A 10,987-nucleotide genomic window follows, 5' to 3' on the forward strand; every position below is an offset into this window, starting at 1 on the left:
TATTGCAGCAGATGAGGCCGTGTACCAATTGCTAGTTTCCAAACCCTGACTTGGGGCAATTAGGCCTGATCTGGTGCTACTTGGGAAACATGGGGTGTTTTTTAGCCCAAACTCCTCATCCAAGACCATCTAGTGTGTGTGGGTTCATGTCTTATTCTTAGCAGCTGACCTTTTAGAGTCCAATTACAAAGCTTTATTGTCTTAGCCCCTTTGTCATCACCCCCTTGGGAAGGAGGAAACTGTGGGGCCAATGGTAGCAGAGCCTGTGAGGCCTGGCTATGATTATAAATCGCAATTACAATCTCTCTAAGCCCGAACTCCACAGACGAATGCCTGAGCAACATTAATGTCAAGAGCCCAGGCTCTCGGGCCTAAAGGTGATTTTATAAAGTCCCTGGGAAGATGGCTCACAGCATTGTTATGAGAGCATGGGGCTGTGTGACCTTTGAGACTATATCTGTCTCAGAATGTATATATTGATTACAAGCTAATATCTAGGTCACTGCATCCCAAAATAGGATTCGTAAACATATACTTTGTTGGATACTGTAAGAAGTGTGTGTGTGTGTGTGTGTGTGTGTGTGTATGGTGTGTGATATATGTGTGTGTGTGTGATGTGTGTGTGTGTGTGATGTGTGTAGTGTGTGTGGTGTGTGTGTTTGGTGTGTATGTGTGTATGTGTGTGTGGTATGTGTGTGTGTATGTGTGTGTGGTGTGTGTGTGTGGTGTGTGTGTGTGTGTGTGGTGTGTGTGTGTGGTGTGTGTGTGTGGTGTGTGTGTGTGTGGTGTGTGTGTGTGTGGTGTGTGTGTGTGTGTGGTGTGTGTGTGTGGTGTGTGTGTGTGGTGTGTGTGTGTGTGGTGTGTGTGTGTGGTGTGTGTGTGTGGTGTGTGTATGTGTGTGGTGTGTGTGTGTGTGTGTGTGTGTGTGTGTGTGTAAAGAGAGAGAGAAACAGAGACAGAGACAGAGAGAGGTGGCTAACACTTGGGTCGAAACCACATGAGAAATGTGTCTCCCCATTCTCTCTCTCTCAGAGCTCTATGAATTAGAGAAAGAGCCCTGAAAACTTCTGTAGCCGGCCAGTAGCTCCATCTCAGCTCTCATGCACAATACCAGAATCTGGGGACAGGCTAGATTCACTGTGACGAGCTGTTCTGGTGTACGTAGCATGGAACTTCTGAGGCAGGATGCTAATGCATTGGCCTCCGGGCCACACGGGCCACTTACTCATTCACGGTATGGCTCTGTGGAGTTTCAAACTTTTGCCTTTTGAATTTTGTATTACTCCAAAGTCTTCAGGGCAACCAGCTATCCTAGGGCTTCTGTGGCTGACATGCTTATTCTGAGACTGTAAGGTCCCACAGAAAGAGGAGCTGTCAAAAGCTGTGAGGAGTAGATGGGAAGGGGAGGGGCTGATGTGTATGGTAGCACTTCCTATATGCTAGCAAACTCAAGAGCCCAGCCCTTGTGCTGCCCCTGGACAAACTCCCTTTCTTTTCTCCTTTTCTTCTAAGTTTCTCCTCTCATCTTTCTTTTCCATTTATTCATCATACTTTAAAATTATTTTACTGTATGAACCTGACTTTCAAAGAGCATTTTCACACAAGTACATGAAGTGCTTTGAGCATATTCTCTGTGTTAGTTACATCTCTGTTGCTGTGGTAAAATATCATGATCAAAAGCAGCTCATGGAAGAAGGGGTTTATTTTGGTTTATGGTTCCAGGGGGACATAAGTAGGTGGCAGGGAGACACATCAGGGAAACTTTAACTGAAGACATGAAAGGGGGCAAACCCAAAATGGGGTGAGGCTGCAAACTCTCAGTAAGGACACACTTTCTCTGACTTCCAACCCCTGCTCCCGCAAACAGTGCCACCAAGCAGGGACCAAGTATTCAAATGTGCGAACCTACAGGGGCCACATCATCCAAAACACCCCTGTCATCCATTCCCTTTCCCCCCTTCCCTCCCTCCCTCTCTCCCTTTTTGTCTCCCTCCCCTTCCTCTCTCCCTCTCTCCCCCTCCATCTTCCTCTCTCCCCTCCTCCTCTCTCCTCCCATGCACCCCCCTTTTCCTACAGACAGTGTCACTTTTTTCTTGCCATCTGTACATGTATAATTGTGAGTCTCTATATAAAACCTCAGATCACAAACAAGAGAAAACGCTCAGTATTGGTCTTTCTGGCACTGTCTTGATCCACTTAGTAAGATTATAGCTCCAGGCACAGCCATTCTCCTGTGAACAATGTACTTCATCTTCCTTTATAGATGTAGAAACCTCACAATGTGTACGCTCCATGTTTTCACATCCATTCCTTCGTTGACAAACACCTAGACTAGCTGTATGACTAGCTGTTGTATGTTGTATGTTGTATGACTAGCTGCTGTGATGAACACGGCCATAAATATTCATGGGCAAGTGTTTCTCATAGGTGACTGAGAACCTTTCCAGTAACTAACCAGCTGCAGCCAGATCATATAAGGATTGTTTCTAGTTTTTCTGAAGAGTTCTTCATCCTGGTTTCCATGGAGGCTGGACCAGTTGCCATGACCACTAGCAGTGTCCAAAACTTTACTTTCATCCCTCATCTTAACAAACATTTTTTGTTGTTTCTTTAAAAATACATATTATAGTGTGTGTGCCTGTGTGCATATGCCTGTGTGTGTGTGTGTGTGTGTGTGTGTGTGTGTGTGTGTGTGTGTGTGCCTAAATCTCTATCGATGGCAGTGGGTAGTAGATCTCCTACTAAGGGACTAAATATGGAACAATGGGGCCATTTGGCCCCACTTATAACCTCTGACCTTGTTACAGTGAGACAACAGAAACTACAAACAGCATGAAAGCAGTGTGATCGTGTTCCAGTAAAGCTTTATTTGGAAAGGCCAGCACACACATATGCCCCATGTGCTCTGGTTTGCCCATATTAGACGCATGCTTTAACCAGCAGCATAAAGAAATCTGAGCATATTTTAAATTTTTCTTCTTCCTTCTTGAATGATCTTTCTCATTTTCTGTGGCTAATCCATCCCCAATGCTCTTTGGTAAAAATCTGTTCTCATTTCGAAGTGGATCCCAAATCCCACTTACATCAGGGAGACTTCCCTAAACCATCCCCGGTCTCTGCCAGGAATCAGTCCTTGCTCACAGAGCCACTGAGAATATGGACAGACATCAACCACAGCTCCCTGCTCCTCTCCCCTAGTTTCCTTTCAAATATTTTTGTCTTCTAGTTAAAATGCACACTGCCTCGCGTTCCTCCAACTCAAGCCCTACAAAATTTCTTCACACAGATTCTTTCCTCTGTGGATTTCTTCAGTGTGTGTTTTCAAAGGTGCTAGCATTTTAACACTAAAAGCCAATTACACACACCAAAGAAAGCAGCCAGAGTGTTTTAGACAGTGAGTTCTTTCTGCACACTGCGCTGGGATGGACAGTGATGCGGGGCTGGGTAGCAGGAGATGGAGAGATTTCTAGAAGAATGGACAGAAGGCCTCTCTCCTCTCCTACTTCCGCAGTGCATGTCCTGCTTTCATTCCACCTTGGCTGTGAAAAGCAAACTAAATTTATTCTAACAGGGACTCAGCCACAGCTCCTAAACGGCAATGTCTTCAAAGGGAAAGGAGGGGCTCTCACCTTGTGAGACCATCAAAAAAACCCGATTCCCACAGCCACCACATGGCTTCTGTTTATCTTACTTGAAAGCAGTAAAGCCTGCTGGGATTTGAAACCTAGGGTTCCAGAGAAAGAAAGGGTATTATGAAGACTTGTGTTAGCACAGCTTAAGAGGTGCCTGGAATATGCCTCAACTCCCTCAGTTTTTAACTAAATCTTCTAACCTCCCTGATGAAAATTAGATCAATACAGATGGCATCCCATCCGTGGGATGGGTAGGTGGATGGTTGGATGGGCCAAAGGGAGGCAGACCTTCTGGGAAGGAAGGGAGAAGCTAGCTATGCAGGCCAAAAAGGTAGCTGGAACAAGTCTGAACTCTCAAACACCGAAGATGGCAAGCTCACCTGTAGGACACATGAAGCTGCCTGTGCAGAACTGTGACAATCTCTTGTATGTCCACAAAATCCTTGCTTCTTGAAAAATACAGTGTCTATAAGCTGAGGGTTGGGCCAGCCTCTAGCTGCCATTGGACACCCTTTATCTTCATCCTGACAAATGTAGACGATGAGAGAACCTACAAGGGTGGCCCATGCTGCTCAGTTTTATTCTATACACATGAGGGTTTGAACCAGAAAGATGCCTGGACCAAAGGGCTGGTGCTAGGTAAAACGCCCCACACAATTCCTGATATGCAGTGAGGCTAAGGTAAGCACTCACTACTGTGGACCATGGAGATGACTCAACCAGCAAGCACCACGACCTGAGCTTACTTTCCAGAACATGCAAAACTGCTGACCATGGTGGTATATTCCAGCAGAACTTGATGGCCAGCCAACATAGCCTAATCGGTAAGCTCCATGCCAATCAACGACCTTGTCTCAAAGGAGGTGGAGGGCATTTCTGATGAGGGTACCCAGGGCTGCCTTCTGGCTTCTATAGAGGTATGCCTGTGTAGACTTAAATGTTCATGAGCATGTGTGCACTGGAAAATAAAAAGGTGTGCTCACTACTGTGATTAGTGGTGAACATACCCACTGTGTGACAGAGGTTAACTGCATCATGACCAAGAAGCAGGGCTTCTAACAGCAGCGAGGCAGTAAGTGCTCCGTGTGCACTATCTGCACACAGAAGGGTTTCCATCTCAGAGAGTCTCCTGCTGCTGGGTAGGAAAGTATTCCTCCATAATATGTAAATAAATAATTCACACTTTGGTGTAACCAATGATGCCTATAAATACCAAAATTTGAATTTGAATGCCCTATAATTGGTATCTACCACAAAATATAATTCTTCTGACTGTTGTGTGAGGCAGTGGTTATTGTTTTTGTGTTTTTTATTTGTTTGTTTTTATGTACACACTTGTATTCCCAAGGCTAGGGAAACAGAGACAAGAGAGTCCCTTGGGCTTGGCGACCAGTTAATCCAGCCAAACTGGTCCAATGAGAGGGTCATATTTCAAAAATTCAGGTGAAGAACACATGTAAACACACACACACACACATACACACACAATCACACACAAAGAGTAACAATAATAGTACTTGCTCTGACCGTCAGCATCACTAAACACACAGAATAGACCTAATGCTCTATGCAACAGGCCCTGATGTAGAAAGAGAGCCTTCCGATCAGCACTGCACAGACATACTCCCTGTCACAGCCAACACAGATACAAGCTAAACTGAAGTAATCCATGGAAGCTGAAGGCTTCCAGCATCCAATGGACCACTCCTCACATCTTTCAGCCATTAAAGGGTGGCTTGGCTGTGTGTGGCTGCCAGCACTGCCCCATATGTGGTGGGAGTCATGTGAAACCGAACAGTTGTGATGGGATGGACAGGCGTCTGATTAAAAACCACATTGCTGTTATTTACTCGCCACATCTGGGCAGGCCTCAAATTATGAAGGAAGGCAAACAGATAAGAGACTAAGCAGATTGCGATCCTCACAGACGGGCTTTATTTAAAGAAGTAGCCCCCATAATTTATCAGCCACATTCGGGCCACCGTGGAACCCTCAGTGGCTCTCACAGAGTACTGGCTGATGGCTTGTGCCCGATTCAGGGGTCTCTTTCTTCGTAAATGACAGGATCATTCTGCTTTCTAAGCAAGAAGAAAACGCTGAAGCATGAACCTGCTGTTTGCTACGCCTCAGGACCTGTTTCATGGTTTATTAATTGGCAGTTGAGATAAAATATTTCAGAGACTCAGTTTCCCTGGAACAATAAAACAAAAGAACAAAAGGAGGAAAAAGATTTTCAAACTATTTATAACTCCGTGAAATGCCAAGCCAAGACTAAAGAAAGGATACATAATGCTGAAGAAAATATTCTTGAACATGAGGTGAATAACGCAAAGTTAAAAGAAAGTTCTAAGTGAAAATTAACAAGTTTAAGAATAAGATTTTCTACAAGGGCACCAATATTCATAGTTTTTAATTAAAGCCACTGGCCCATGGGGCTGGAGAGATTTCCCAGGGCTTAGAGTACTGGCTGCTCTTCCAGAAGACCGAGGTTTGACCTTGGCACCTACATGATGGCTCACAGCATCCTCATGATGGTTCATTTTCATATGGTGGATCATAACCATCTATAACTCTAGTCTCAGTGGAGCCAGCACTCTTTCCTGGCTTTCATAGATACTGCATGCATGTAGGTAATGCATACACATACATGCAGGCAAAACACCCATACATATTAAATAGATGATAGATAGATAGATAGATAGATAGATAGATGATAGATAGTTGATAGATAGATAGATAGATAGATAGATAGATAGATAGATAGATAGGCAGACAGACAGACAAACAGACAGACAGATGGAAAAATATGATGTCATTGATTAATATTTATATGTAAAATGGTACAGTTGAGGTATAAATGTTTATGTTTAATGTATTTAACACAATATTCTTATGTTTCTTTTTTTTTTTAAATTAAACCATCTTTCCCCTTCTTCCCTCTAAACCCTTCCATATTCTCCTCCTTTCTCCCATTCAAATTTTTTATTAACTGTTGTAACATAGATACACACATTTCTGTTACTGAACATGATACAACCTTTCCAGTGTAAAATGTCACTTACATGTTTTTAGGGCCGATCATTTGGTTATTGAATAGCCAGTGTGCTCCCTCGGGGAAAGATGACTTCTCACACTCTCAGCATTCCATAGTTGACTGCAATCTATGTGTAGTTGAGGCCTCCATCCCTCCAGCCGTGTCTACTATTGTCCTTGTTCAACTCATGTTTGGGCAGCCATGTTAGTGAGATATTATGGGTATAGCTTCTGACATTCTTAGAAATTTCCCTGTTCTTTGGGTTCTTACAATTTTCCCCCTCTTTTGCAATGATTCCTGAGCCTTAGGTGCAGAAATTGTTTTGTAGATCTATCCATTTGGACTGGGCTCATAACTCTGCATTTTGGTTGATTATGGTGTCTGTAATGGTTTCAGTTGCAAAGACAAGTTTCTGCTATGTAGTTGCTGAAATTTGAACTCAGGACCTTTGAAAAAGTATTCAGTGCTTTTTTTTCATAGTCCACAGAGCCTTTTATTTATGCTTTATATTTAAAAAGAAAAATGAATCCCAGGATGTTTCCTCCTGTATGTTTTTGTCTTGCCTCTTCATGGTCCATGATGCAAGCGGAGGTTGTCAGCACAATAAAACCAAACTGCCTTGATGGGAGCAGGTTGTTCTGCCATTTTTCTAGGTCTTTGAGTCGAGCATCAAACCTAGGGCTTATAACTCCACACTTGTTCAACCTCCTGTGAGGTTCCCAATGATCTTCCCAGCTCTGTGATCATCAATGATCTTGAATTCACCAATGTGTCCACGCTTCATCATCACAGTTAAGAACCAAATGATGATGACCTTAGAACACGGCCTGATGAGGACCTGGTGTTTGCCTCTCTTCTCGGCATTGTTGATACTCTTGAGAGCATCTGCCAGAACATTCATTTGTACTATGGTGACTGGGGTAAGGGGATGGCACAGATACAGGACAGATAAACAAATTACTCTTAACCTCTAGAAGAGCAGTCAGTGCCCTTAACCACTGAGCCATTTCTCCAGCACTCTAAAACCATATGTTTTTAAATAGCATTTTAAAATTAAAATTGGTGCTGAAAAGATGTCTCAGTGGTTAGGGTCTTTACTGCGCTTGCAAAGGTCCTACCTGGGTTGGTTTCCCAACAAACAGATAGATGCTCTCAACTGCCTCTAACCTTAGTTTCTGGGGATATGATGGCTTCTTCTGGTCTCTGTGGGCACTTGCATGCATGTGGTGCACATATACTCATGAAGATTCATGTATACACATGTAAGTTTTTAAATGCTCATTTTTATATTTTCAGATATGAGTTACATATACAAATGTCAGCAGGGTCAGATGTTGGTGTCCAGAAAAACATCTAGCAGAATTTAACTTTGGCATCTGTGTGTGTCTGTCCTACTGCAAAAACAAGGTCTCAGATGTTACCCATAATGAATAATTTAAATGAAGTCTTCAAGGAAGGATCAATTTCTTCCCTGAGATGAGGATATTGAACTAGATCAGCATTTCAGCCATTTTACTTCCATGTGATGCCCTTGACATTGTGGTGTTGCTGTCAATACACAAACATGTTACTGGGAGTAAATGTCATCTCTCGGACTTCTTGGTCTAACACTGGGAAAATACATTTGTCTAGAAAATACTTCTACAGTACTTGATGGATGCTGGATATTGATAGAAGTGTTTTGCAAGATTTGGCTCACTTAATTATACCTTAGACAAAGAATAGGAAGATTGCCATTGCCCCCCTGTAGAGAGGTAAAAAGAACATACTGGTCAACAGACGTACCCAGTCATAGTACTTGGGGCAACCTACTCATTTCTCCTTGTTAATTACTCTTCCCTCCTCCTCTTTGCTTCTCCTCTAACACCCAGCTGCTTCCCATGGGGCCTTTGCTCTGGCGTTACAATGCCCCTCATCAGACCTCTTCACAGTCCACATTCCAAAGCTCAAATGCTCTTTAAGTCATAGTTCAAGAGGTGACTCTTGGAGTCTCCTCTATTCATGTTATCCACTACAGTGGCTCTGCTCCACCTCTGCCCCTCTACATTGTCTGATTTATCTCTTTCATGGCAATTACCACTATGTGACATTATTTTATTACCTTTTAAAAGTTCCTTGCTACTTATTAATAATTTATCCATTTTCTCTTTCTTCCAATAAACCCTGACCTTTATTACACTGTGAAGCTAATTGCCTAGTTTGCTAGCATGTTCCAGCTTTACCACAGTACCTCTGCATACCATGTTTTTGGTACACATTGGATGGATGGAAGAGTAAACACATGTAAGCCATAAGGATTGTGGCTCTACTCATTTTTGTCCTATAGGATTGTCCTATACCTATGAGTTTTTCATCAACTTCAGATTAAAAAATGTTCAGGGAAGATTTTATCTCTATGGAAGATGTACTAATGTTTCCCTGTCCTCTCAATAATGCAACACATAGCACACATTGTACATGCATTAAGCATCTCTATAGAATACCTGCATCATACATTCTCTACAGATGACTTCAGCTACCTAAGGATAAGCACTAGATGATAGATGATGAACACTTCATTCCTTGCTATAATGGACTTGAATGTTCAAGAATTTAGAAATCCACAGAGTCTGGAACTAATCTTCCCCTTCCCAAACACACATACACACACACACACACACACACACACACACACACACACACACGCATACACACATACACACACACAAGCATACACACACATACATGCATACACACATACACACATATACACACACACACACACACACACACACACACACACATATATATATATATATATATATATATATATGAGAGGGGAATTTAAATGATTTAAACTTAAATTACATATGCCCTTTTGAAGGTAAATTGTAACGAGATGGCTTTGAAGTTAAGTCTTGGGTTCAAACCAAGACACAGCTCACAATGAGGAGAAACAACTATCAGTGAGACAAAGAAACTTAACAATGAGTATTCTGTGTGTTCAAAAGAAGAGAAAAAAAACCGAGGCTGGGTCTTGGTTCGTTTGGTGGGTACATGCATAGCGGGAACAGAGCCCTGGGCATGTTGGTGTATGCACAGAACCTCAGTACTCAGCACAAGAGGTAGAGATAAAGGGTGGGGAGCAAATGCCATATTTGGATGTACAGTGAATTTGAGGTCAGCCTGCACTACATGAGACCTTACCTCAAAGGAGAGGAGAGAGAAGAGGAGGCAAGTCTATCTGTGTGCAAGGTGACACTAGCACTAATTCAGTGCCCCTGCATCATCTGGGGACAAGAGCTTTAAAACCTTTGACAAGGATTCCTCAGCCCAGGCAAATGACCTAGTAGCATACAGAGTTTGTCTGTGGGGCCTACCCAGTGCTGGATCTGAACAGAGTTAAACATTGAACCCTCTCTTCTGCTCCCAGTGAACAGTTGTGATTTCTTTCTTTATAAGAAAACATATCCCATAGCATGTTCTAGACATTAGGAAGATAAACAAGTAACCTCTTAAAGTAAAATACAAGATATTGAACTCGTTCCCCGGAGCAGCCGTCTAGCGCATGCACGTAATTTTAGGAAGATGGAATTGATTTCTGACCTGTGCCTTGGTGTATTTGTGAGCATTTGTGTTTGATGAAAAACAGTCAAAATAAAGGACAGTTTGATTTTTTCAAAAGCTTTAAAGCCCAGATCAGGATAAAAGGGAGTTACTTACATGTGTCTGGACAAATGGACAAAAGAAAGAACTGACTACAGAGGCAAAATACAAACACAGAGTGAAGCCTACTGACTCTCTTACCCCATGCTTCCCTTTTTTTTTAACCTTAGTTGGGTAAACTCAAGATGAACAGCTTTGGGCCACGAGTTCAGTTCCTTCACCTGATCCCAGTCTTCACACCCTTAGGCAGTCTTCAGCATGACCTAGCTCAGGAGAAGAGTCTTGTTTCACTGAAGGAAGAGAGTCATGTACACATAGAAATGAGGTTTGACGTCTCCCCAATTCTAGTGAAAGAGGAAACCAGACGATCATGCTCACAGGTCACCTGCATCCCATGATGCTCTGGGGCCAATGAGATGCCACCAGCGAGTGGGCCAACAGGACCCACATGGTAGGAGAAAAACAATCCCCACAGGCTTTTCTATAACCTCCGCACATGTACTTACACACTAACATAAAATGTAGTGCAAAGTGATACCAAGTAATACAAAGTAAACAAAACGAGGCTCTGGCTTACTTCACCTGTAGAGCTATCCTGGCTTCTCAAACTCTTCTAGGTCCCAACAGGATAGACTGCCTGAATTTAGAGCTTGTGTGTAAAACATGTATTTGAAAA

At 42.8% G+C, this 10,987-nt stretch overlaps 1 pseudogene across 1 annotated transcript; it reads right to left on the reverse strand.

Moving 5' to 3' along the window:
• Positions 1-7,163: 7,163 nt before the first annotated feature.
• On the reverse strand, positions 7,164-7,567 carry LOC308418896 (small ribosomal subunit protein uS8-like; annotated as a pseudogene). Its single transcript has one exon. The product of its transcript is annotated as a small ribosomal subunit protein uS8-like (transcript).
• Positions 7,568-10,987: the final 3,420 nt, after the last annotated feature.

This window comes from Micromys minutus (genome assembly GCF_963924665.1).
Source record: "Micromys minutus genome assembly, chromosome: 3".
In the NCBI taxonomy this organism is placed as follows: domain Eukaryota; kingdom Metazoa; phylum Chordata; class Mammalia; order Rodentia; family Muridae; genus Micromys; species Micromys minutus.